At 42.6% G+C, this 25,367-nt stretch overlaps 1 protein-coding gene across 3 annotated transcripts in view; it reads left to right on the top strand.

Moving 5' to 3' along the window:
• PEAK1 (pseudopodium enriched atypical kinase 1) overlaps window positions 1-25,367 on the top strand; it is a 110,528-nt gene that overhangs the window by 24,674 nt on the left and 60,487 nt on the right. For all 3 annotated transcript variants that reach the window (XM_084213971.1, XM_084213970.1, XM_084213972.1), the window contains exon 2: window positions 22,745-22,918. The gene's annotated coding sequence lies outside the window, so the exon portion shown is untranslated. The remainder of the gene's footprint in view (window positions 1-22,744; window positions 22,919-25,367) is intronic.

Below are 25,367 nucleotides of genomic sequence, written 5' to 3'. Positions count from 1 at the left end.
TTCAGGATCAGTTTTTAGAAAGTGCATTGGTTTCTGTTCCTCTTTCCTTAGGAAAGCACTGCTTAGGCTGGACTGGCACAGAGCTCTTTTGGCTCAGCTCTTTTCACTGCTTGGCATTTCATCGTGCCAAGGCATGCTCCAGGCTCAGCATTCATTTGCTGCACTGCATAACTGAGCTGATAAAGGTACTGAACACTTGCTCCATCAGGCAGGGGCAGGACTGTGTGCTGATTGCTGAGTGGCTGATAAAACAAAGTTTAAATTGAGAGATTATGTGCCTTTGTTTCTCAGTGCCTTATTTCTTGTTCCCTGTGTAATGAACTTGTCTCATTTCCATGTGTGAAACACTGTCTTGTCCTGTTGGATGTCAGTCTGTTTTTCACTCGGGATTACTGCAAAGACTTTTTTTAAATGTTTAGCTTACAACAGGTAATTGATGTTTCCTTAGTAATACTGTTTGTATTCTCCCAGCCCTTAGAGAAAAGGTGTCTCATGGGTCTTGAGTGGATGATAAAGCAGTGGTAATGAATAGTTTGCTTTTATGGATCTAATTGGGAAATAAATTTTGCCCTCTGACTTTACCCTGTAGTAGTTGCACTTCAAGATGATTTTTTTCCTTGCTTGAGATAGACTTGTGGTGAAAAGTCTCCTGTGGACCATGTCCATGTACAATCTGCATTGCCATCAGCTGCCATCCTCCTCATCCAGCAAGTCACACTTGAGGAAGCTCATTTGAGATAATAACTAATGCAGAGAATCTCCAGCCTGTGCTCAGCTTGGAGCTTGAACACAGTAATTACACACATTTTTAGCCTCTAGTGAGCATTTGCACTTGGAGAGGAGCAGATCAGAACTGAGGGAGCAGGCAAATCGAAACTGAACAACCTTCTTAGGTAAAATACTTCTAAATTTTTCATATTGCAGGAATGATCATTTAGGTGAATATTTGAGCACTGATAGTTTGAACACTTGGGAGAGGTGTGTGGCTCAGGGCTGTGCAGGAAGCTGGGGATGCTGTGTGCTTTTCCTTCCCCCAAAAATACCAGTTCAGAATTTCCCTGGGAGCCTGTGCAAATTACATATCCACAGAGAAATGAGTGACTGCTATGTGGAGGGATGGGGATTTCAACAAAGCATTAGTAGCTTATTAAAAATCTCCTCTGCAGAGGGTAGAAATGTTATGTTTCAGTAAGGTTTTAGGTTGTTGGCTGCTGCAGTACTTCTTGTTCTTGCCCTGAAAGTCCAAAGAAAATGATGCTGACTTGTGACAGTGTAGCCCAGTTTTTTAAGGATGCCCTGCTTAAGGGAATATTCATAGGGCTTAATAATGTATTATTCAGCTTTAAGGTTTATTTGTGGAGATTTGAATTCAGGAAATGGCATTGTTATGCAAGAACTGGAGCAGCTAAAAGGAAAGGAGATTAATATGCTTAGATTTGGAAGGGGAAGCTGGGGTTGGAGGATTATGTTAGCTCAGGCACTGATTTTCATATTTAACTATGAAACTTTCTCCTAAACTTATTTTTCTTCAGAGCTGAACTGGGATTCAGGATCAAAAATATGTTACTGATGCATAGAAGCTGAAGATATTTCTAATCTTTGTGCAGAACTTTTCCCACTGATTCAGGAGATCTGGGCATGCTTCACTGTAGGCATTTCTTTCCAGGGACTCATTAAAATGAATGCACAAGTAGCATCAGATCATTTTTATTCAACTATGTTATTAACAAAATGGAAAGTTGACGTGATTAAGCCATGAAACTGTAACTATCCCTTGGGAGCAGCTCAACAATTGTGCTTCAGAATGTTTCCTATTTGAATTCAGTGCTTACTTCAACAGAGGAGAGAGGCAGCAGTAGAGAGATGAGCCTGTGTGTCTACAGATCGACAGACTGGCATTTGCAGAGGAGTTTACTTTGTGTTATGTTGAAAATGAAGAATTTAACATCAGATTTTTTATCAAGTTGGTGTATATTTTATATATTTCATTTAGTTGCTGTGTACAGTAACTGAGAGTCATAAAGAATAGAAAATTTCAAAGTTCTGTAAGGTGTCATGGCTCAAGTTCTGTCACAAGATACTGTTCAAAATCCCAATATAAAAAATTTGGTATCTCACATATCTCTTTCTCTTACTACTGAGAAAAGCACAGCATTGCAGCTTTGATGTTATGTTAGTTTTTCATGGGGAGAGAAAATCTCTTTGAACAGAGGAATGAGTTATAAAGGAGTAAGATTAGAGAAAATTAATCTATAGCAATGAAGTAACTTAAGATCCTCAGGGAATGCATACCTTGTACTGTTAAGGAAAAATAAATTAAATCTCTGCAGTTTCAAAAAGGAAGATAAAGATTGTCAATAACTTAATGAAGTATCTAATAAAAAGTTAGTATTGAAAGCTACTGGCCTGAAGGGCAGTTGGAAGAGTAATTTGTCCATGTAATCTTTCTCTCCTGTCTATAGGAAGACCTGGGGCTCTTCAGGCATAATTTATGTCCTGTATTCTGTGTGCACCTTGTAAGGTAATGTGTCCATGCTGTAACTTTCAGGACAATAAATGTGCATTGGGAACCTTATTTCCCACTGCAGCTGGACTGAGAGAGGGGATTCTGGCATCCTCAGCTGGGCAGGTCCTGGGGGGGCTGGAAGTACCATGGCCTTTGTAATTTATCCAGCAGCACCTCAGCAGCCTCCAAACACCCGAGCTGTCAAGCTGAGCATTTGTGTGTGGTCTGCAGGCAAAATGTTCTGACCTGTTATGAATGAGAAAGTTGTTTTAAAACTTTTAGTGCCGAGGAGAGGAGTGTGTGTGAACAATAAGGTTCCCAAGTGCAGAAATCCCTGCTGAGCAGTGTGCAGGCTGGGCAGAGGCAAGGTGAGATGCTCTGGTGCAAAGTTACACCCATTCTCAATAAGTGTACATGGTGTGTGCATTTCTTTGCTGCTTATACCACAAAATACCTGGTGTTTATGGCCCACCACTGTGTTAGGAAACACCTCACAGGACTTTATAGTGGGATGTGCAAATAAAATTTACTGAGGACTGAGACTTTTGAAGTAGAAACCTCAAAACTTTGGGAGATACTGATTTAGAAAATTTTAGATAACATTTGCCTATACAAATATTTAAAGTGTTAACAGATAATCTCTCACTTGCAGGTAGGAAATCCTTAAAGATCTGTGACAAAAAACAAATGGAGAAAGGCAGCAAATCTTAGTAGCCTAGTTTTGTTTTTGTTTGGTTTTTTTTTAAAGGCATTTCTGGGCTAAACCCTTGGTAATTGTAATTCCAGGGAAAGCAACAATAATTTTCACTGGTTCAAACTTCACTGCCATTAAAGAATAGTTCTTGGTTTTCTGCTGTTCCTGCTTTAGAAGTGTTTGTTGCTTTTGGCAGGTGAGGACACGAGAAAGCTCAGGATGGTTTGGTTATTTTGGAGGAGCTGGAGCTGTTTGAGAAGATAGGAATTTCTGTTTAGAATGGAAAACTGATCCTAATGGTCTCTTTGGAGACAGAATGGTCTTTCAAAAATTCTTTTACTTTTGGATATTAGAAAAGCACTTTTCTGTGGAGGAAAGGTATGTTGGGACTGAAATATGGCAGCACTGAACATGGGTCCAGATAAATTACACCAGTTACTGGTTTTAATTTTGATTAAAAGTAACCTTAGAGATGTCTTCCTGTTCACAGCAGCAGCGTTATTCTGGCACTACTTGCTTTTCTTGCAGTATTTGTACTTCATGCCCTGTTCACCCTCACTCTGTGCTCATCTCATGGGGTGTGGCAGGGCGAGTGCTGCCAGTGAGCAGTCAGGAATTCTGTCAGGAGACTGCCCCAGTCACCCTGCAGATCATCCAGAGCTGCAGCTTTTCCTTTGGAAACAGGGATAATGTTTATTTAACCACAACTGCGTGGGTCAGGGAGTGCTATTTATAGGCTGAGACATTGTTGCGTTGGTCTGACAAGTTGATACATAAAAATTTTTATTTTGAAGCATTTGAGTTTTTATATATAATGAACTTGATGTAACCTCGTGAAAGCCAGAAGGAAAAACTGTATTTGTTAACATGCCATCTTTTTATTTTCCTTCCATGAGCATATGCTGCTAATGTTTCATCTTCAGCATGTCCCAGATCATGCACTGAAATAATAATTTTGCCCTATCAGATCACCTTTTGTTTAAGATGGAAGTTTTTTTACTAACCTGGAATTAGTTGTTCTGAGTTTAGGTAGGTTTAAGCATTAAGGATACACTCCAATTGTGACAGAAAGTTTGAAAAGATACCACCTTTTCCTTCATCTTTATGTCCTGTTTCAAAAGAATATGCAATATGAAACCTCAGTAAAAACTCTCTTTACAGGAAGATAACCATTATTCTTCTGATAATTTCTATCAGCACACTTTATGGAATATTTGGTTACCTTGTTATTCCTTGTTTCTATTAATTCACACTTCTTCTGTTCTGTTCTAAGTGCTGTTTTTCCTCCTTGTAGTCCCAAAATGTCATCAAGCAGTTGAACAGTCCCGGTGCTGTGGCCCACCTTGGGGTGGCTGTTGGTAGGGAAAGGCAGAGCTTTAGGAAAGAACAAGTGTCACACACACTTGGCTTTGGCAAGGCAGCACAGGGCTGTGCTTCACTGCTTGCCATAGAAGCTGCTGTGAGTAAAGGGGCTTTGGTAAAAAGGAAATTGTAATTAGGGAAATAGCATGTTCCTTAATTGCTGCCATTTCAGAATGATCGACAGTAAAATGGGGCTTTGTGTCCTGGCTTTTGAAGGAATGGGATAGGATGGGCTCTAAGAAGCACATCTGGGTTTTAAGTGGTTTTAGCCTATGTCGTGTAGCAGTTCTGCATGTTGATTTTGTAGCTGGAAGGGAGAGTTCACTGAGCATGTGGAGAGGGAAGGGAAGGTACAGCAGCTCATACACAATGTCTGGAAAAAAATCCTTGTTAAAAACCCACATGATCCCTGTAAATGGAGTGAGAAACAAGGTGGAGCACCTAAAGCTTCCCAGCTCCTGTTCCTACACCTGCTTAGCAGAGCCAGGGAAGAACACAGGGCCTCCTCCTTTCCCACAGAGCATGACTGGGTGTTCCAGCCAGCTCCTCCAGCATTTAGATTATCTCCTTTAGGGAGACTTCAAAGCAGGCACAGGAATATGGTAACTGAGTGTGGGATCTGATAGAAAAGGAGATGTAAGTGGAGAGCTTCCCTCTGGAGGCAAACCTTGTTGCTGCTGGGTGTTTGTACAGAGAGAAAAGCAGTTTTGTAGCAGTAAGGTGTGTGTTTGTAGCAGGAGACACCATGAAAACCAAGCAATTTGTGTTAGGGTTGGTTTTGTCAGTTTTCATAAACTGCAGACCAAACTGCATCATCATAATTCCTTCCCAGATCCTCATACCAATCCCTGGGTGAGGAATGTCTATGGGAAGAGGGATGCCCTGTTTGGCCAGGTACAGAACTCAGTGTTTAGTCCCAGGACAAGACCCTGGGCTGTCTTTTCCCCCACTCCTGGTTCTGTGTTGTGCTGCCAGAGTGAGTATTTGATGTTGGATGTGAGTTCTGTCCCTGGGCACACTTGACATTTGTAGAGGGCTGGTATTTATTCTATGCAGAACCAGACTGGTTTTGTCTACTTAAAATAGCAAATTCAAAAGACTGTTTAGCATTTGGCATATTGAATAATTTTCAAACCTTTTCAATCTCATTTTCAGCAATGCAAGTTTCTTAAGGTTCCTGATGTTGTGTCTCTAATAATACAGGCTTTTAGAGATGGATGGTACTTTGGCTGCCAGGTCATTCCACAGAAGAACATTTGGAGAGTATTTATTGACTGATACATCCTAATGGCCTCTGAAACACTGTATCTTGGTTTGGTCTGGAAATCTGAGTAGATACCACATTCTTTTTGTTTGTCTTATGGGATAAGGTTAATGAGTCTTGTAAATTATTAAGGGCTATGCTCTCATCTTCCAGGCCTGATTTCTCTGGATAGGTGCTGTGTGCTAGAACTGCTCATTAGCAGGTGGACTGATGGCTGCCTGGATGTATTATTGATGATTTAGTGGGAATTTCCCTGTCTGGCAGAGGGTGGTAGGCCAATAGAAATGCTTTGCATAGAAAGGTGATATTAAAATATCTGACACATAGTGCATTTGTTTCTGAAGGTGTGTTTGGCTTCATGCCATGGGTACCCAGCATGAAAAGTTGTCTTGGGAGGCAAATGGAATCCTGTCTTGCAGTTCTCTCACTGTTCTTACAGATGCACGGGGTTTTTGTTATAACTTTGGTATAATCCATTGCTTTTCCTTGTAAAAGTAATACAATTTTATTTAGCGTGTCTTCATAAATATATTGCCATTTCCACTACTGTTTTACCACTCAAAAATGGGCTGTTAAACTAAGCTAAAGCAACGAAGCAGAAAAGATTCCTAGAGTTGAGTGGGGCTAGTGTGGTATCCTACCTATTATCAAAACCAGCTTCCAAGTGTTACTGCCAGCCATCAGGGCATTATCCTGCCTGAACTCATAATCCTTGAAGTTTGAATCTGCTCTTAAAGATCTAGTGAGACAAAATTTCATTGCTATGTATCCCATTAAGAGAATATATTACCAGTTTATGTAGGATAACTTTTCTGCTAATGTACAGGTTTAAAATGTTTTAGGGACATAAATCAATACCTTAAAACGAAACCCAAAGCTCAGGATGCCCATTTCCTTTAAGATATGGCTCATTCAGGATGATTAATAACTCTTAGTGGTAGACCTCCACTTAGATTTGTCTAAATCTGGATTGCCACAACTTCATCTTGTGACATGTCCTCCATCACTGTGGCTCCTCGTGGTGGCACTGCCCTGGTTTCCAGCTGAGTCACATCTGGATCTGCTCTCTGTGGGATCATGCAAGCATGGGAAGGAGCAGAGGCCAGTGACAAGGGCAGGGCAGTGCCAGCCCAGATTTATATTGATTTCAAGGGTTGTAGATCCACACCCTTTTGAAGGAATATATTATCTTCAAGTTTCCACTGAGCCTGGAAGTTTCTAGTTGAAATGGATTTTAGATTAAGCAGAGAATTTGCAAAACAATAGGAGAGAGAAAAATGGTAGCATGAGTCATAAGCATGGGACCTTCCCCCACTGTCTGCTTGGAGCTGCTGAGATCCCAAGGATTAGCTCACACAAGAGCTGTAGTTTCCAGCATCCAATCAGCCCCTGTGTCCATTGTCTTTCATTGTGCTGGAATGAAAGAACCAGATTAGTCATCAGAACTTAGGGTTAGCATAAAACTCGGTAGTTTATGGCCACTTTTTTGGACAACACAGCTTAGATGGTGGGCTAAATAGTGATATTTATTCAGTGTTTATTGGTTTGATGTGTTGGCAAAGTGGCTGTAAGTGCCTAATGGATGTGGGGCATTCGGTTTGTCTGTCTGTGTATTTATCATTGCACAGCTCAGCAGTCAAATGTGTTCTGCAAAGCTGCCAGATTGCCATGATGTCCAAATGTCTCCTTGGAGTCCCTTTAATGCTGAACTTCAGATGAGACCATGAAGGATTTCTGCCTAGATTTATTGCTAGATCATTTCCTAAGCCTAAGTAACTCCTACCTGTGGGCTGTGGGCCACAGCCTTTTTGAGAAGCAGGAAATTATGGAAATGTTTGGCTGCTGACCTAATGGGCATTTGAGGACTCAGAAGGGCTTCCAGGCAGCTGGCTGTCCCCATCCCCTTCCTGGGGTCTGCAGCAGTCCCTGGAAATTGGGAAATCCTTCCCTTTGCAGGCTGCTGGTGTGTAACAGCCTTGATGGGCATTCCCTGCTCCTGGAGCAACTGCCAGCATGGTGCTCAGCTCTGCTGGCACTCAGCCAGCACTTTGGCATCCCTTGGAACTGTTCTTGCAAACGCCAAAGCGTAGTGTCTCCAAAAATACCAAATCCTCAATTCCACATCCATCCCTGTCTTCTTCTGAAGCCACTTTTTATTGTAAATTAAGGCATTTTCTTGAACTCTGGTGTTTAACCAAATTGATATTTCTTTGCACGATTTCTGGAATGATACTGTTCAGTGATGGCATTATTGACAAAAGAGATATTGCTTTCTGTACATTTGGGAGGATAATGTGGCCAAACTTGGAATTACAAAGCCTAGAAATGTTTTTGGGCATTGAGTAGTAAATCATTAGTTTGGGCAACTTTTATGGCCCTGTTCTGAAGACTGATATCAAATAGTATATTTGCATTGGCAGACTGAAGTGTGTTTAAATTTTCTGTGGAACTTAGAATTTGTGTGACTTGTGGGATGATTAAAAGATGTCCTCTCAAGATTTAACCATTTAAATGCTGCTGCTCTGAATCCCTCCCTCATCTTTAGTTTAACATCACTCTTCCCCATTCTTAAACGTTTCTGTAGCTCATCTCAGGTGTAGAACAGGAAGGTAATTGAAGCTGGGATTGTGTCTGTGGTGGCACTGCAGCCCAGTAAAGCTTGACTTCTGTTTTTTCCTGGTCATTCCTTTCCTCTCTGTGCTGTCTCCTGTGCTGTGCCAGCACATGTTGGTGAACCCAGCCAGGAAAGTGATTCAGCTGGGGAAGGAGAATCCTGCCAAAAAAACCAACTGCCAGCATAAACCCATGTGGTCTTGGGTGGTTGGGCTGGCATGGGAGCAAACAGCTTGGGGAGAAAAGGTAGGAGTTGTGTAAGTTTGTTCTCCTGCTGATAAAGTTATAATGGAGCCACAGCCTAAAAATGAAGGTTTTGCCGAAAAATAAGTGATATGTAAATGGGACACACACAACAAAAGTGACAACAACCACCGTCAGGGTCTCTTTTTTTCAGATCTCTGTACTGATTTAGCCCAGGTCAGGTCCTGACTAAGATAAATTAAATCAAAGCATACTCATCTGATGCTGCTGAGGCTCAGGCACAGGACTTGATTGCTGAAGTTCCATGCAATGAGGTTTTCCTGGTGCAGCTTTTGTGGGCCAGGTTTGCAGGTTGCAGCCTCTTTGAGGAGCACTGTAGAAGGTGGTGTTTGCACTGCAGGTGTTGGTCACTGGTGCCCTTTGTGGACCAGGAGCAGCCCCCTGAGCCACAGCAGCAGCTTCTGTGTCCATGTGCACATTGCTCCACTGACTCAGCTTTGGGCAAATGAAGAAGACAAGGATTCCTCGAGGATCAGGTGTTCCACCTGGTTTTCCCTTTGTTTTTCTCTAGGCTAGAGCCAAGCTGGCAGCTCTGCAGTTGTTGGTGTGTGTGTGTGCCATTGTGTGGCTTGCACAGTGATCAGTCAGAGCAGACAGTGGGGAGAGCACCCTCAGAGGCTCTGTAAGGACTCTGTAAGATCCAGGGCGGATCTTGCTGCTCCTGAGCACTCTGCCCGTGCCCTTCCTCCCCAGCCACGGTGGTGCTGCCACCTCAGATCTCCGCAGGAGCTCGGGAGCAGAGCCTGGCAAGGGCACAGAGCTCCCTGCTGTGTGAGGAGTGGGTGGGCACAGAAGAGGAAGCAGAGCTGACAGCAGAGGCAGGGAAAGGGCTGAATCCTGCCTGTCATCTGTCAGGACAGCCTGTGTGACTTCACTCAGTGCCACAGGTGGTGCAGATAAGGAGCATTGCCTGTGGCACCAGCGCTGTGTGTCACACCTTCACTGCTCTGTGTGTGTCAGCTCTCAGCTCAGTGAAACCCAAGCCAAGCTGCAGCACTGCCATGAGCGTGTGCATAGCTCAGAATCCAAAAAGGAAACATTACTTTAGCTTGCAAACCCACACCTAAAGGCATTTTGCTAAAAGGAGGAGAACCCTGATGCCTGTACTGGGTGTTTTCGGTGATTGGTTTTTGTGGTGAATGGTTTTTGTGAACCTGTAGTTTAAGTGTAATTTCTGAAACTCACAAAGAAGCATTTGCACTGAAGTACAGACACCTGATGCTTTGGTTAGGTGGCTTTGTCACAGTGCTCCAAAGGTGGTTTTTTAGGGAAGCATGTTGTGATAGCATTGGCCATCCTGCTTCTCTCACCTGCCTCTCTTCCTTCACACATACAAGAAAAAGTAAGCCATGTTAAGCTTCATTATTTTCAAGCCCCATCACTGCCAACAGTTTTCCATTGTCTTTTATTCTGTTGGCTTCCTACAAGAGGTTCTCAAGCTGCAGTCTGCAAAAATACATTTCTCTACAGCTTCTTGCTGAACAGCTGCTTTTTGGCTGCAGAGTTTGAGTGTGTGTGGCAGCCTGTGAGAAGCAGCCAGTCTGCACAGGACCCTGTTAGATCACTTCAAATACAGGCTTTAGGAAGCAAGCCCATCCAGGTCATGCTCCCTCTCAGCCTCTGGCATGGAGGTAAGTGCTGACAAGTGTGATGCTTTCACTCACAGTGGTATCTGGTAGAGGAAAAAGCTTCAGTTCAAAATGCACATGCAGAATTTTAACTCTTAAGTATCTCCTTCCTCAAAAATCAGGGAATAATCAGTTTGCTTCCTTTATATAAGGAAAATCACCTCAAAATTTCTTAAATTATAAAGGGAAAGAGGATTTACCTTAGCATACATTTCTAAATATTTTTACTTGTTATATAGCTATTTTCACACTAGTACATGCTTTTCTGTCCATAGAAAATTTGTGTAATGCTCCAAATTCTGTGTGGAAAGAGGCCTGAGCCTAAAAGAGAATAAAGGCAATGGCAATGACTCTCTGAGCCATACTTGGGCTCCCAGGATGCTAATGCCTGTGTCAGAGGAGATAAAGTGAAGGGAGACTGCATGAAACCCATCAGAGCTGTTAAACTGTAGTCGTGCAAAGCTGCTGGTGTTTTAAATAATGGTTAAAATAAATTCCTGTCGGTTAGTGCTGGACTATTTGAAATTCCCCTAGGTTTAAATAAAAAGGAAGAAGGAATTTTAACCAGCTCATTTGATAGAAAAATGACCTGCAGATGGGGTTTGAGAGAATAATAGGCAGCAGATTACAGTGGGGAAATCATGGCAGAGCATCAGACTTTGATGGGTTTATGCAGAGTGGGCAGTGGGGAGCTGGGAAGAATTCCCACTGCAAACCAGCACAGCACTCATTTTATTTCCATTGCCTGTAGCTCTTCATAGCAGCATCAAGTTTATGAAGTCATATATGCTGAAAAGTTTTAAAATATCAGAAGTGTTACCTGACATGCAGATATCATTGGGTTTTCTCCTGTTTCTGTGCCTATTTTCAAAAACAGTCATATGTGGAAAACCTCGTGTTTCTTCCAGTCCTGACCTGCTATAATCAAGGGCAAATACCCCTTCCCTAGTTTCCAATGTCCTGAAGTGTATTCAGTAAATACTGAATTTTATCAACACTTAAGATAACGTACTGAAAATATAAACAGAGTTGGTGTTTTTCTTCAAACTGTCCTAACTCTGCCAAATTAGAAGGATTTTACAAAGAAGGCAAAAATCTTACACCCGCCAAAATTCAGTTCTAAAGTTAATTTCCAAGTGGGAAAGCTCTCAAGTACATACACAGAGTAGCACTGGAATATCTTTTTTTCCTTTCCTCTGTCTTACTCTTGGGAAAATATAAAATACACTTGGTGTAACTTAACAACAAAAAAATTGAGATTGCTGTGGCAGACTACAAAAATTTAAATATTCTCATGAATGACACCTGCTGGGATTTTTTGTTAAATAATGGAAGCCAACATTTTAAATGCAATTCACAGCATTTATGAGCACATTTGTGATCTGAAAAAATATACTGTAAAATTCGTGTGTGGGGTTCTGGAACCCAGGGATGCAATAGCATGGAATGTTTTGTGTGTGCCTCCTGTGGGATTTTTCCTTTTGCCTTTTTTTCTTTTTCTTTTTGATAATATAGTTTTGGGTATTTGAGATGCTCACCAGAGATTAGAAGTGGGGTGTTCCTCAAAAATGTTAATAGGACACTTTTTGTGGCAGCAAATAAACAATGTCCATGTCTGGGCTGACCAAACCTTCAGAGCAGATCCCGAGAGGAGCAGGGCCTGCCATGGGTGTGGTTTGCAGCAGCTTTTAATCCAAGATGTTTTCTCCAAGGGGGACTGTACTTGCAGTGACCTACCTGCCCTCAGCTGGGCTTCACTGAGGACTCCTTTAGTAAAGAAAAGCTGCCAGGAGCTGTTTCATGCCCAGTGCCCACCTACAGCCAGGTAGTGGTGATAAGGTGAGAAAAGCAGCTTTACCTGGGGCAGCAGTGCTTCAGTGGGACCTGAGGGGGGCCTGACCTGGGTGCTGGATCACAGTGCTGCTCCAGGGTTTCAGGGATGTTTTGTACTTTTGGAAGTGAGTGATAAAGATCCCAGTTGGCTTTTAATACTGGAAAATTGAGTTCCAGGTATTACTCCTACAACATTAAAAGTGTACAGTGACAAGTAATTCTTTTTCAGCCTCCTTTACCAGCAGCCACTGTCCAGTTCTTTGCAATCTGTTTCACTGCCTTTATTTCTATTGTTTCAGTATATTCATACACTTGGAATACAGAGGCTCATTAGTGTCTGCCTCTAGCACTGGTGCCCTTTTCTAGATGAGCTGGGAGGTTACAAACTGTGGTGAAATGCTCATTTGAAGGGGAAACAGAGCACACTGAAATTATTTCAGCTCTGTAAAGCATGAAGGCACAGAAAAATAAGCTGATTGCTACTACAGATCTTTCAGTTTGTTCCCTATTTTGTATCTTTTAATAATGCTTGAACAATTCTGCTTGCAAACGTGTAGAATCACAGTGAAACTTCTTTTATTTCCTGTGTTTTTTCCCTAAATAAGTTTTCTCTCCCTTCAAACACGCCTCTTTGTTCTTACTGCTCTAGAATTCTTTCATCCTCTTCTCAAAAGCTTCTGAATATGACACACAGCTTCACTTGAAAAGAATGCAGGAGAGGAATGCAGGGTGGGGAGCTGGAGGTATGGAGCAGCATCCACTCAGCACAAATACAACAGGACACTTCCACTGCAAGGCAGGCTGAGAGGGCCTGGAAAAGAAATCACAAACCATTATGGCATAGGAAAAATAAATAGAGGTGATAAAGGAACCAAGTTTCTTATCTGGTTTCTTTTTTGTTTTCTGACAAGAACCTGGCAGCTCAAAACAAACGCACAAAGCTGAGAAGCTGTGGAATGTCCTTCCACAGGATGTTGTGGATATGGGACTGTAAATGGGTTCAAAAGGTAATTGGATGAATTTCTAAAGGAAAATTCCATGCAGGAATATGAAGGACAGAGACCCCAGTTCTTTCACAGAAGTCTCCAAGTTGCTGATGGAGGTGGCAGTGAGTTTGGGGAAGGTGGAGCTGCTGGTGCCTCGGAACACACTGGATTCAGCTGCTGGCATCCTGTAACCACTTCTGTCCTCTCTGGGGCTCTCCTTGAGGTATTTGTGATCCTTCTGATCTTCTTCTCAACATCTTTGATATTAGGCAGCTTTGCTAAATCTGCAGTTTATTACCTCTGTTGTTTCAAATGTCAGCAGCTGAATTGTGTCCTCCCTTCTAGTCCGTAATTTATCCTGCACAGATGGAGCTTTTCCATGGCAGTCAAGTCCTTTGCCCTTAAATTTGTGTTTAGGAGTAAAATGCTTGAAAAAGTAACTTGCTGTTCCAATTTGGAATTTTATTCTGGGCTAACATATAAAATCATTTTCTAGAGGAGCATTTAAAAGATTCCTCTGTAGCTTTGGTAACTGTTTTATTGAAGTATAACACTCACTGAGGTCACCTCACCCTGGGCAGTTGCTTTAGCACCCTGAACTGTGTTCCTTTGGCCCTGTGGTCTGCACCAACCTGGCAAATGGTTCCTGTTCACCAGCAGTTCTTCCTTGTGATCCAGGATTTCATCCTTACTGCTGATACCTGTTTCTCCTTTCTGGGTATTCCCAGTGGACTGTTTGTCAGCTGTGGATGTTCTCAAGTGTCACCATTTGCATTACTCTTCTGATAGTCCTTTACTACCCTCTTTTGATTTTTGCCTCATTTTTCTTTAACTGCAGGATTCAAACAACCACTTTTCTCTGGCAAGGGAGTTTACAATTAAAGCTTCTCAGAGTCTCCCTGTCCATAACAATACTTATCAATGCAAGTGCATAACCCTTATATTGATCTTGATACTAAATTTCAGTATCTTTTTCTTCTTTTTTAAGCAAATGCTGTTGGAGAAGTGAGGCTGCAGCAAGCTCTCCTGTGTCTAATGACAAGCCAGAACGGGAGCAATACTTGCAGTGTATTGTCCTCTGTCCTCGCCTGTTTCCGATTGCTCAGCACCAATTGTTTCCAGCTGCAGCTGTTTCATACAGCTGCCAAAACCACTAATGCCCAACCTGTCTCTAGCAAGAGAGAGCTTAAAGAAATAATCTTGCTTTTCTTCAGTGTTTGAAAGATGGCAGTGCTTTGGGTTATGATGTGGTTTGCCTGGTACATTCAATCTTAGGCCGTGGTGCAGTGGGTGAATGGTTGGTGGTGAGCAGGGCAGCTATGTATGCAGCTCAGGCAAGAGTATTTCAGATAACTGGGAAAAAAAATCTGGAGCCACTGAACACTTGCTGCATTTTGTGCTATTTAAATGCATACTCTGTATCTTAATGCTTCAGAAATATTAAGTGCTACTTGAAGTTCCCTATTACAACTGTAGTTGTTTGCCATCAGTATTTTTAAACTGCAGTCAGAACAAGGGAAAATGCCTTAAGTACTTGAGGGAGAGAAATAGCCCAGGAAGGAATCACAGAGCCTGTTTCCCATGCCCTCAGGCCTTTGCAGGGAGCACTGTGTCACCCCGGTGCTGTTTGCCTTAAGGAGGCTTTGCAGCAAGTAGAGCTGGTTCTGCTCAATTTGTCAGTGTTCACTCAGGTTTTACATTCAGTGCACCGTGCCTTCTGACCTGTCTTCAAACTCTGCTTATTCTGCTGACTGACCCTACAGTTCTGGCCCTTTCCCTGAGCTGCTGTTTGATTTCTGACATTCTCCCTCACCTTCACCACTTGTTGCCTTTTTTTGCCTTCTGGCTCTTTCAACCAATTGAGTTCACTTTTTGATGTATTTTCTTCCTTTAGATTTACATAGTATATGAGTGCCTTTCTCATTGCAAGGTCAAATGTTACTTCACTGAGAAGTCAAAATGTGTGGATTGGCTCTTGTCACAAGCTTAATTTAACCATCATTTATGTTCCTGGAAGTATTCCATTCTTGATCCATTTCATTTATCTTAATACCGGCTTTTAAGCAAAACTTTGACAAATGATAGCAATATGAGGAAGATATTTTAGCATAGTCTTTTGAAAATCATTTTCCTAATATTTGAATTCTAGACCAGACCAGACTTAAAATAATAGCATTACAAAATGTCAAACCTGGTAAAGCTATTAAAAAAAGAACAGGAACTTTGACTAATGGCCCATGTATATGGCTTAACATTTAAGTAAAGATTGCATTTCTGACTTGAGCGATGAGAAGAATTCAGCTAAAGCATTTCTCTCCAGCTTCCTGCTGCAGTGAGTGTTCTTAGTCTGGCTGTAGCTGTGGGAAGAGCTCGGTCCCACACATCTCTGGAATGTTCCAGCTCTGTGTGAGAAGCTGTTCCTGCAGCCACAAGCCCTCTGTGCTGGGCATGCTGGCTCTGGGCTCCAGAGAGGGCTTGTGCTCAAGCTGAGCTGCCTGCCTGGCCTGAACTCCTGTGTTTTGGGAGGGCTGGTGTTGGACAGGCCAGGGACAGGGCAGGATTGTTCTGACAGAGTCATGAGAGTACAGAATGGGAATCAAGAGCTGGATCCTCTGCCTTAGCCTGGGGAGGAAGGAGCTGTGGCTGTGTGCCCAGGACAGAGGTGCAGCCCGTGGCAGTGGGTCCCCCCAAGCTCCAGGGGCTGCAGAGGCTGCACTAACCAACCCCCTGCCCTTTGGTAGCTGCTGTGCTCATTTGTGTTGGGTTTGTCCTGGGGCTCCTGTGGCAGCTGTGCAGAGTTCTGCAGTCCCTCTGATGCTGCGGACTCTGGATTTGCCCTTGTCCATGGCATGAAGCTGTTCAGCAGGATTTGCCCAGATTTGCCCTTGTCCATGGCATGAAGCTTTCAGCAGGATTTGCCCAGATTTTCCCTTGTCCATGGCATGAAGCTTTCAGCAGGCTCACAGCAGCCTCTGCTCTCAGGAATTTCATTCTGTAGGAGCAGATTCCATGAGGAGAATGCCATGCACACGTTCTATCTGCCGCTTTCTCCTCTAACCCCAATTCAATAAGATTTTCTGATAACCTCTGTGGTACATCCAGGAGTGGTTTTTCCTGTGGGAGGGAATATTTGAGGCTGGCAGCCCCAAGTTTTAATGTTTGAATTGTTTGGATGTGGGCCTGCACTTGGAGCAGAAAATCCACTGCCATTTCACAGCTTTATTTGCTGAATGGAAACCAGGGAATCGACATCACGTATTCAAGAGCAAGAAAAATGGCATTAACAGCAGGGTGTAATTTTTTTTTATAGTCCCAAGCCTTCCTTTGTTTGCAATTTTAGCTTAATATATTCATGATACCTTGAAACAGGGGTATGCATTGAGATGGGGGTTTGAATTGCTTTTGTGGTTGTTTCTGGCTTATATAAATGTATATATTCTCTAAAGATCAAAAGTGACTGGGAAAGAGGATTTGGAAGAGATTATTCATCAAAATGGTATTTTTTTGGAATTCATGCCAGGCTGGGGGGAAGAGAAATTTCAAGCTTGGTGTCTCAGATTTTGCTTTTGTTCAGCTTTCTTGCTTTCACAAGATGTCTCATTTTAACCAAAACTTCTAATAAGCCACTGGAGTGAATATATGCTAACAAAAGTAATGTTAAGTGTTTCAATAAAAATCTCTCCTATTAGTTGATCACAAAAGCACAAACTCTGTGGTTATTCCATTAATACCCCTGAGAGATTCCAGGATGCTTTTTCAAGAGCAGATCTACTTTTTTTATATTATTCAGTGAAATATATAGATTTGGTTAAATCTTTTCAGGTCTGTGTTTTTAATTTTTTATTTGCAAATAAAATTTATAAAGTTAGATTGGGATAATGCTATTTCCAGTATTTCTGAAAATACTTTAAAAGTCTGCCTTGCATGAGCTGTCAAATTATTACATTTGCATCTTTTTTTCTTAGAGCCTGTGCAATTAAAAGCACTGAAATTGTTTGTGTTCTATGATAAAGTTCAAGAAAGAAGATAAGCCAATTTGTTCATGGCAATTTTGAAATTCTGCTTAATACTTTTATTTAAACCCAAAAATGTTCTATTAGTATTGAAAGGAAAGTGTGGGAAGAAAATGGCAAATCACAGTGTAGAAGTCTTGTCAGAGTGCTTGAGATATTTTAAATGGTCTTGTTTAGTTAAACAAGGAATTGGGAATTTGCTTAGGGAAGACGTGGGCTGGAGGTTGTATAAAGCAGGATCAGAGAGGTCAGGGGAGATGGCTGGGATGTGATGGAGAGTTTAAGGCAGCTCTTGCAAATGTGGAGAAAGTTATTGCCAGCATTGCTGCCACTCTGGGAGACTTGAAATAGTTCAGTTCATGTCACAGATTCCTCAAATTCACACGTGTACGAGCAGTATTTTATGGCAAGTGAATATTGTCTGTAGTTATTTGTTACCTTTTAAACAGCAGCAATGTAAGAAAAATGTTTGTATTAATCTAAATGGGAAAGTTGGAGTGGTGTTCCTCGACTATTTTGTGTTCATACTTGAGGTGAATTTGCTTTATTAAGAATGTGAGATTGAGAGGAATCTGGAAGAGAATTCTCTGTGAATCCCCAAAAGTGAAGGTTGTGCCGTTCTTCTGCAGAAACAATTTGGAGAAGAAAAATACCCAAAGCAATGAAGGGCCCAGGGTTTGTGCCATTTCTCAGCAGTGCCCTGGCCTGTGCTGCAGCAGGAGCTGTCCCCCCAGGATGGACAGCTTGGTGACAGCAGGGATATCTCTCCACAGAAAGGAACGAGGATCTTTAGGAGGGTTACAGTGAAAGATGGAAGTTTAAGCAGCACCATGCCCCAGCTAATGAAAGGGATTGCAAAGCATGTTATATTCAAAAACTTGTAATACTTGTATCATGTTTAAAAAAAAATGAGTCAAACCCTGCTACTTCACTTCACCAACATTCCTCCTTCCCTTTGCATTCCCCTCACTTATCTTTTGCCAAGAGCTGCTGTAAGGAAATACTTCTCTGCATTTCTCTTATTCTGTCAGTAATAATGGCGAGCCTGAAACCCTTTCTGCAGTGGCAACTTGCAGTACTTCAGTAAATTGGGGCTTTTGTTAGATAAATAGAGTTGGTAAAATTTTTCTTGATCCCCAAAACCCTCATTTATCTTCCCATTAAAAAATATATATATTTATTTATTTCAGCTTCCATTCTTCCCCTTCAATCTGTACAGAACAGCATATGATGTGGTTTCTGTGTTGATTTTCAAGATGATTTTTAGCCTGTCAAAGACCTTCTGTCTCAACAACTTTGAAACAAAGATTTTTTGAATAGATGAGAAAGTGCAGCTGCCAGATGAACCGACACAAGAAATTGGAAGGGGAGGATCTTGCAGATGGTTCTAATAAAACTGGGCAAACAGCAAACGGGGGCGGGGGGAGAGCGGGCTGAAATGCAAATTGCAATCCCAGTGCAAGTTTTGGGGTTAGTTTGTGAAAGAAAGTTGCATAAACAGCCTTTTGAGGCTTTGGCACTGGGGGCAGTTTATTGTTGCTCTCAGTTTTCCTGTTGCCACAGCTGCCAGCTTTCCCTTCTCCCGGTGTCCCTGCTGCTACCTGAGCTGGGCTGGCTGTGCCAAGAGCCCTCCTCTGGAAAGCCCCATTCAGCTATTCATAGGGCTTTCAGGAACATGAAATCCCAATAACAGTCTAGGTTTCCAGGAGCTGCTGAGAGAAGAAATTGTGCTTGTTGGAGCACAGAGCGGTAAAAATGGAGCAGAGGCTTATGTTGCTTCATTGTTCCTGCCTATCTCAGAGCCAAAATTGCATTTTGGCCAAGCTTTGATAAACCCTGTGTTTGAAGTTTGTACTATGTGATTCATTCATAAGGATGGAGGGTGACTAGTTGTAATTTCTGTCTTTTCTGCTAATTTTCTTCTCTTATTTCAATGGTATTAGGTCTGTAATATTAGGCCAATAATTAATGAATAAAATTACAGTAGGAGAGATGCAGATGAGGGCCTGGATGGCCTCTGATGGTCTCAAATTCTATCACTACTTCTTGACATGATAATTTGGGGTTATTTGGTGGTTTTTCAGGCCAGAAAATCTTACTGACACCTCATTTCCAAAGCCAAAACAACTCAGTCTTTATTTTTTTTTTCTTCCTCTTGCTAATCTTTCCCTTCTTCAATGAAAGGAAGAGTGTTTGAGAGCACACAGGCTTTCAGCTCACACAGCAGCCCTTGGGGATGTGTCTTCATCTTGCTGTGTCAAAAGCTTTTCAAATCAGTAGTTCGGGAGCAGCAAATCCTTCAAACGCATGAGTAACAGATACTTGTTTTATTGAAGAGTCCTTAAGCATGAGCAAGTCATTAAGTACTTCCTTTCTCCCCATGAATCAGTTCTATTTTAAACAGTCATCACATATTTAATATTTTTTTAAAGTATCAGAAGTTCTGACTTTTAAACTTTTCTGGAGTCTCTTGTGTACCTCTATGAATTTGTATTAAAAACAAATCTGTCAGGAGCTGCACATTCCCTGTACTGATGCATTCCCTTTCCCTATCTCCTCCAAGAGTGGATGTGTTCTGTGTGCAGCATTTCTTTGCCCTAGGAGACAATCTGGAAGTGAAGAAGTTATTGCTCTGAAAGCAGAACACATCTCTCCATTCCCTGCTCAATGGCTGTGTAATACCACCTGAGTGACCTCAGGAGCTCAGCAGCAGCCCCCAGCAGTGTCCCCATGGGGGCTGGGAGTTCCTGGGGGCAGAGTTTGCTGTGCCAGAGGGTCCCTGCAGCCTCCTGGGCAAAGCTGCCCCGCTCATGGTGTGTGTGGGATTCCACTGAGGGGATCCCGTGGTTTAGTGGAATGTTTTGCTAGTGGATATTGACCCTGTGATGTTGTCATGCTTCTCTGACTCAGTCCATTTGGAAAAAATCTGTTTCCCCTCTATTTACTGTATCATGCAAAAAGGATAACAAACATAAATATTTATAGTTAGGCATTTTTGCAGGGGTTTGTGTCCAAGATACAACATGCTGAGACATTAAACAGCACAAGTGTTGCCAGAATCCTACCAGCCTGGCAAATCTGACAGCCAGCTGAAGGCCAGGATGAGCTTTTATGATAAAATCAGGCCATGTACTGAACACTAAAGCATCACCAGTTGTTCACAGCTCGGGAAGAATTCACTTGCCATCATCATGAATAGGAAAAACCTTTCCCAAATGAAGCTTTGTTTCCTTGTGGATTTGCTTCCATTTTTGCCTCCTTACACAGTCAGGAATCACAATTCAGATGGAGGGGTTTGAAACAGCCTTCCTGCTCCTAATCTTGTGAGGAGGTGCCCCTTTACCCCTGGCTGTCACACTCAGCCTGACAGGCCAGGAGCTGCTCGGGGTGTGTGCAGGGATGGTGTGTGAGATGTGTGTGCAGGGATGGTCTGTGAGATGTGTGCAGGAATGGTTTGTGAATCATTTGTTGAGCCTTCCTGCCCTTTGTGCTGTGAGGACAGCAGAGGGGCCCGAGTCACATGGCAGCTCTTCACACAGGGCTTCTCCTGCCCCAGCCTCCGGGGAGAGCCAAGGGAGATGGAGAGGGACTCTTGTGCAGCATCATTCACTCCACCCATGTGAATTGCCTCTTTGGAGCAGCAGCTAAAAAGCATTGCACATCATCTTAATTAATTAATTTCAACTGTTTTAAATGAATCTGTAGTACTGGGCACTGGAACAGAAGTGAATATGGAGTGGTTTGAGTCATGTCTTTTTGAGGGGTAGATTGTGGTTTTCAAGTCCCTGTGCTGCTTGTGAGTACAATGACAACTGTGTCTGTGATCTCTGTGCCACCTGTTGCCCTAGCTACCCTTTAATGTGCACTATGCTGATGTTGGAGATATAATGTTTTCTGTGGCACCTATAAAACACCTCAGTGATCCTCACAAGCCACAGGAACACCAGATTTATATCCAGCTGTGGCAGTGAGTCTCTGCCATCTCCAGCTGTGCCAGAGCTGTTGGAGTGCAGCTCCACAAGTGAAGGCAAATGGCAAGGGGAGCCCTTTGTACTGCTGGGCAAAGCCTGCAGAATTTCAGGACAGAAGTATAAACACCTGCATGCAGCTAACATTTAAAAATGCATGTAATTGTTGGTATTTTATTATATAGCTACAGCTCTGGCAATGTTTCCTGGTTTGGAGCTCCCTATAGAGACGTGCACAGAGGTGCCCACAATTTGGAAAAGGTTCTGCAGGCTGGTGGGCACTAAAGGAGGAGAAATCCATCCCCCCCTCCTCCCCCAGCCAGCTCCTTGAACTGCAGCATTCTGCCTGAATCCACAGAATTCCCAGTCTCTTGTTTTCTAGCCAACAAAAAACATTTTGGAAGGGGTTAAAATTTTACACAAACAACATCCCTTACGCTGAGACTTCAAATAATCTTTCATTGTGGCCATTCCATGCCACAAAGTGTTGGCTGATTTCTCTTTTCTTCTGGGCTCTCTTCTCTATTTCAAATAACTTGATAATATGCAAAGAAAAAGTTTGCTGCTGTGTGAGGTTCTCAGGATTGTGATGTTCCCTTAACATTCCTTCTGGAGGCTTTGCAGGGCTCAGTTTTCATTCCTGTTCTTCTCCTGCATCCTATTTCTGGCTAATCCCATCTGCAAAAGCAAATTGGTTGGGAACAGTTGGGTTAGAAGAAGATTCCTTCTCCATCCAGAGTAAGTTTTTTCCTCATCTCTAATGTCTCTATTTAGCCACAAGTTGGAGTCTGATTTAGTGGCTATTCCCTTACCTGCCTTCAATGCCAGGGTGTTCACCCTTCTTATTATTGTCAAGCACATAATGTGTGTTTTCTCTTTGGATAATTCTTATTCATCTCACTTGTTGCTGCTCATCTGCAGAGCTATTTCAGAATCTTCCTTTCAAATGTCCTAAAAAGTTCTTTTGTGGTGGTAATCGTTGTCAAGGAGTTCTGGTTGTGCTGCTCAGTCTGTGCCCTCACCAGGCTGTGTTGGCTTTGCACACAAGTTTAAGTGCTTTGCTCCTTGTTATTTGTGGCTTCCAGTTACACAAATTATTTGTGTTTGCTTTCTTTCTGCCAACTTTGTCACCCACAAACGTCTTCACACTTAAAGTCACAAGAAGCAGAATACCAGAGGAGGGGAAAAAACCAACCCCACAAACAAAACCCCAGGAGTACTGGACAGTGCTGTTTCCTTGAATAACACCAAAGAGCTCTCTCCTCCTTTTCCCAGGAAAAACCCTTCATTCTTCCAGTAGGTTCTAGAGGCTGTTCCTCAGCCTGTGCCTCCAGTCTGCCTTCCTTGCAGAGCTGCAGCATGGCCCTTGGGCAGATAAAGTTAAAGGAAGGCTGCAGCAGTGTGCTCCTGGGGAATGGGAAAGAAATGAGAATGTTAAGGACAAAAGTCTGGGGGGCCAGCTATTCAGCCACAATCCTGAAAAGAATTCAAATGTATTTTCTGTAAAAAAAATTCTCTCACAGCATTTAAGAGATCAGGAGGACACTCAAGGAAAACTTACAATAAATCAGATTGGAAATTTGTTTGAAATAATCTTCTTGTCTCTTTCACAGAAAATGTTGCTGCCCTGACCAGCAGTCATGAAGAGAAGGGGGTGAAGCGAATTTGTCTGGACAAGTGTGAATGAAGTTTGAAATTTGCAGCAGGATTTATTAGCAGTGACTGCAGGAGGTTTTGCCAAGCCAGCCATTGACATGAGAATGGATTCAGTGCCTCAGACTTAAGTGGTAACTCATTTTTCTGCCATCTTCTGATTTCCAATACAGTACAGTAGGATCATTTCTATTTTAGATTATATTGTTTTACTACTACCAGAGTTTAAATAGAGAATCTTAGAAGAGCCAAACATGTGATTTTGTGAGCTTCATTCATTAGCAAAAAGTTGAAATTTCAGTATCTGGTGCTTTATTCAGTAGTTGAAATTTCTTCCTGTGGTTTCACCCCATGTCTTCCTATTTGAAAAACAAAAAGATTTTTATCCATTACTGACTGTTTTCCTACCCAATGCCCAGCAAAATGCAGTTTGGAATAGGGTGTAGAAGTAGCTCTGTCTCTGTTTTTTGTTATATTTTAAGTACTTTGTGTGACTCCTGAAACCTGTGGAAAGACACACTAATTTGGCACACTAGGAAGTTTGCTTTTTTCTGCTGACATTCAATATTTCCTCAAAAATCTTTTTCCATTTTCTTCTTTTCTTTGCTCTTCTTATTTGCTTATCTTTTTCTCTGCCATTCATAGCTGGGTATTAAACATCTGAATACTTCTGTGCCTGTTCACCTGAGGTCATTTTACTAGTCAGGAATACAAAACTGTGCTACTTTTTAAAGTTAAATTGGGAGCAGAAAGACCCCCCCAGCTCTGTCTTGCTGTCCCCTTTTGGGCTCTGTGCCTTTGTACCAATGTAGAACTGGCCACTGAAACCAGAAGCTTTTAAAGGGGTAGAGGGGAATTAGCACATCTTTAATACCACACCAAGATGATGTTTCCATGTTTTTTCAGGCAAGAGAGTGAAAGGAGGTGTTTGTGCTCTCCTCAAAGCCTCACCAAACCCCAGCTCAGTACCATCTGACTTAGTTAGAAAACTGTGATGTAACTGCAAATATCCAAAATGATATCTCACCACATTCCTTTCATTTGTCATGAACAAAACAAAGGAAATCTGTTATGTGCTGTGGTTTTGTTTGAAATGCTTATCTCTTATTCTACCCTCTTATTTTTTAGAGGGAGAGTGAACAGATCTGACAGTAGTTCTTTTTGACTGATGGTAGAAAAATTAGGCCAGCATTTCTGAGCCTCACAAATATCCCTGTTCTTATTTACCAGTCCAGGTGAGGTATTCACTCCACCCCTGTATCATAGTCTGTGTTAGAACTTCAGTGGGAGAACAGTCAGTGCCCCAGAAGGATTCTGTGAGGCCAAGGGTGGGATTTCAGAAAATGGTCAGCAACTCTGTGTGAAATCCACACTGTGCTCCTGTGTCTGTTGTGAGAGCACTGTCAGAGCAGCACTGAGCCTCCCAGCCAAGAGCTTAGAGCCCAGCCAGTGCACCAGGTGCTCAGGAGGCTGCTGGGTTCCTCCCTCACTGAGTTCCCCTCTTTAGGAGTTGTCTGGTTTGTTGCCAGAGTTGTTTCTCTACTGTGTCAGTGTCTTCTGCTGCATTGGCAGGAAGGGAGGGCTTGCAGATTCCATCTGTCTGCAGTGGTGACAAATGAAGCTCAAAAAGAACTTAAAAGAAAAATGTTTTGCTTCTTTCAGGTTTTCAGATTTACTGTGCTCTCCTTAGAGCCTTTTCTCTGTTGTTCCCTGTAGCCCTGCAGTCCCTTCTCTTTGAATGTGTGCATAGATCCTCAGATCTGATTCACTCACGTGTCTAATGAGAACAAAAAAAGACAGTTCCAGCTCTCATGTCTGTTTTGCAAAAGTTTTGGAGCTGGAGCACCTCAGTGGGATGTAGGGCACTGTAGAGCCAGAAATATGAGCAGCACGAGTTACAAAGCAGTCCTAGCCACAAACTCTTGCCCGTTCTTCTAAGGAAAATGCACCACCTTGGCTTGTCTGTATGCAGGCAATCAGGAGGGGCTACAAACAGGCTCTAACCACCATCATGAGAGGAAACATTCCTGGGAAGCTGGAAGGTGATGTTTTGTCTGTTCCCTTGTACATCCCTGCCTGGCAGAACAACTTCTTCATGCATTCATCCTTTGACAAAACAGCACTAACTGTAAATCTGCTGGGGACAAGGACTTCAGCAGAGCAAATAGGTTCCCATAATTGTTTCTGCATTCAAATTACGATTATTTAGCTGATAAAAGTGACAGTCAGAGGCCCAGAAACAGGGAGAGCAATACTATGGGATAGATTCCTCTGCTGGCACAGGAAGATGTTCATCAGCTGAACACCAAGATGTTTTTGCAGTTGAGGGAAGAGCTGGGTGGGATGAGGCCTGGGAAGAGCCAGGGCTTGCTGCTCTAGGCAGGTAGATCTCCTTCCTGCTGGAGATGCTCTGGAGTGGCCTAGGTGGGAACTGATGGAGTGCACAAATTCTTTCTGTCTCTGAGAACAGCTGGAGGATGTTGCCTGGGAGGTGCTCTTGGCTCAGGGATTTTAAATGGGAGGGTTTTCTCTCAGCTTCAGAACACATTTTTTCCGCTTGACTCACTGACTGAAATCTGAATG

The sequence above is a fragment of the Fringilla coelebs genome (genome assembly GCF_963513975.1).
Source record: "Fringilla coelebs genome assembly, chromosome: 12".
NCBI classification, from domain to species: Eukaryota; Metazoa; Chordata; class Aves; order Passeriformes; family Fringillidae; genus Fringilla; species Fringilla coelebs.
Note: the sequence above shows the minus strand (reverse complement) of the source record. Positions and strands in the feature narration are given on the sequence as shown.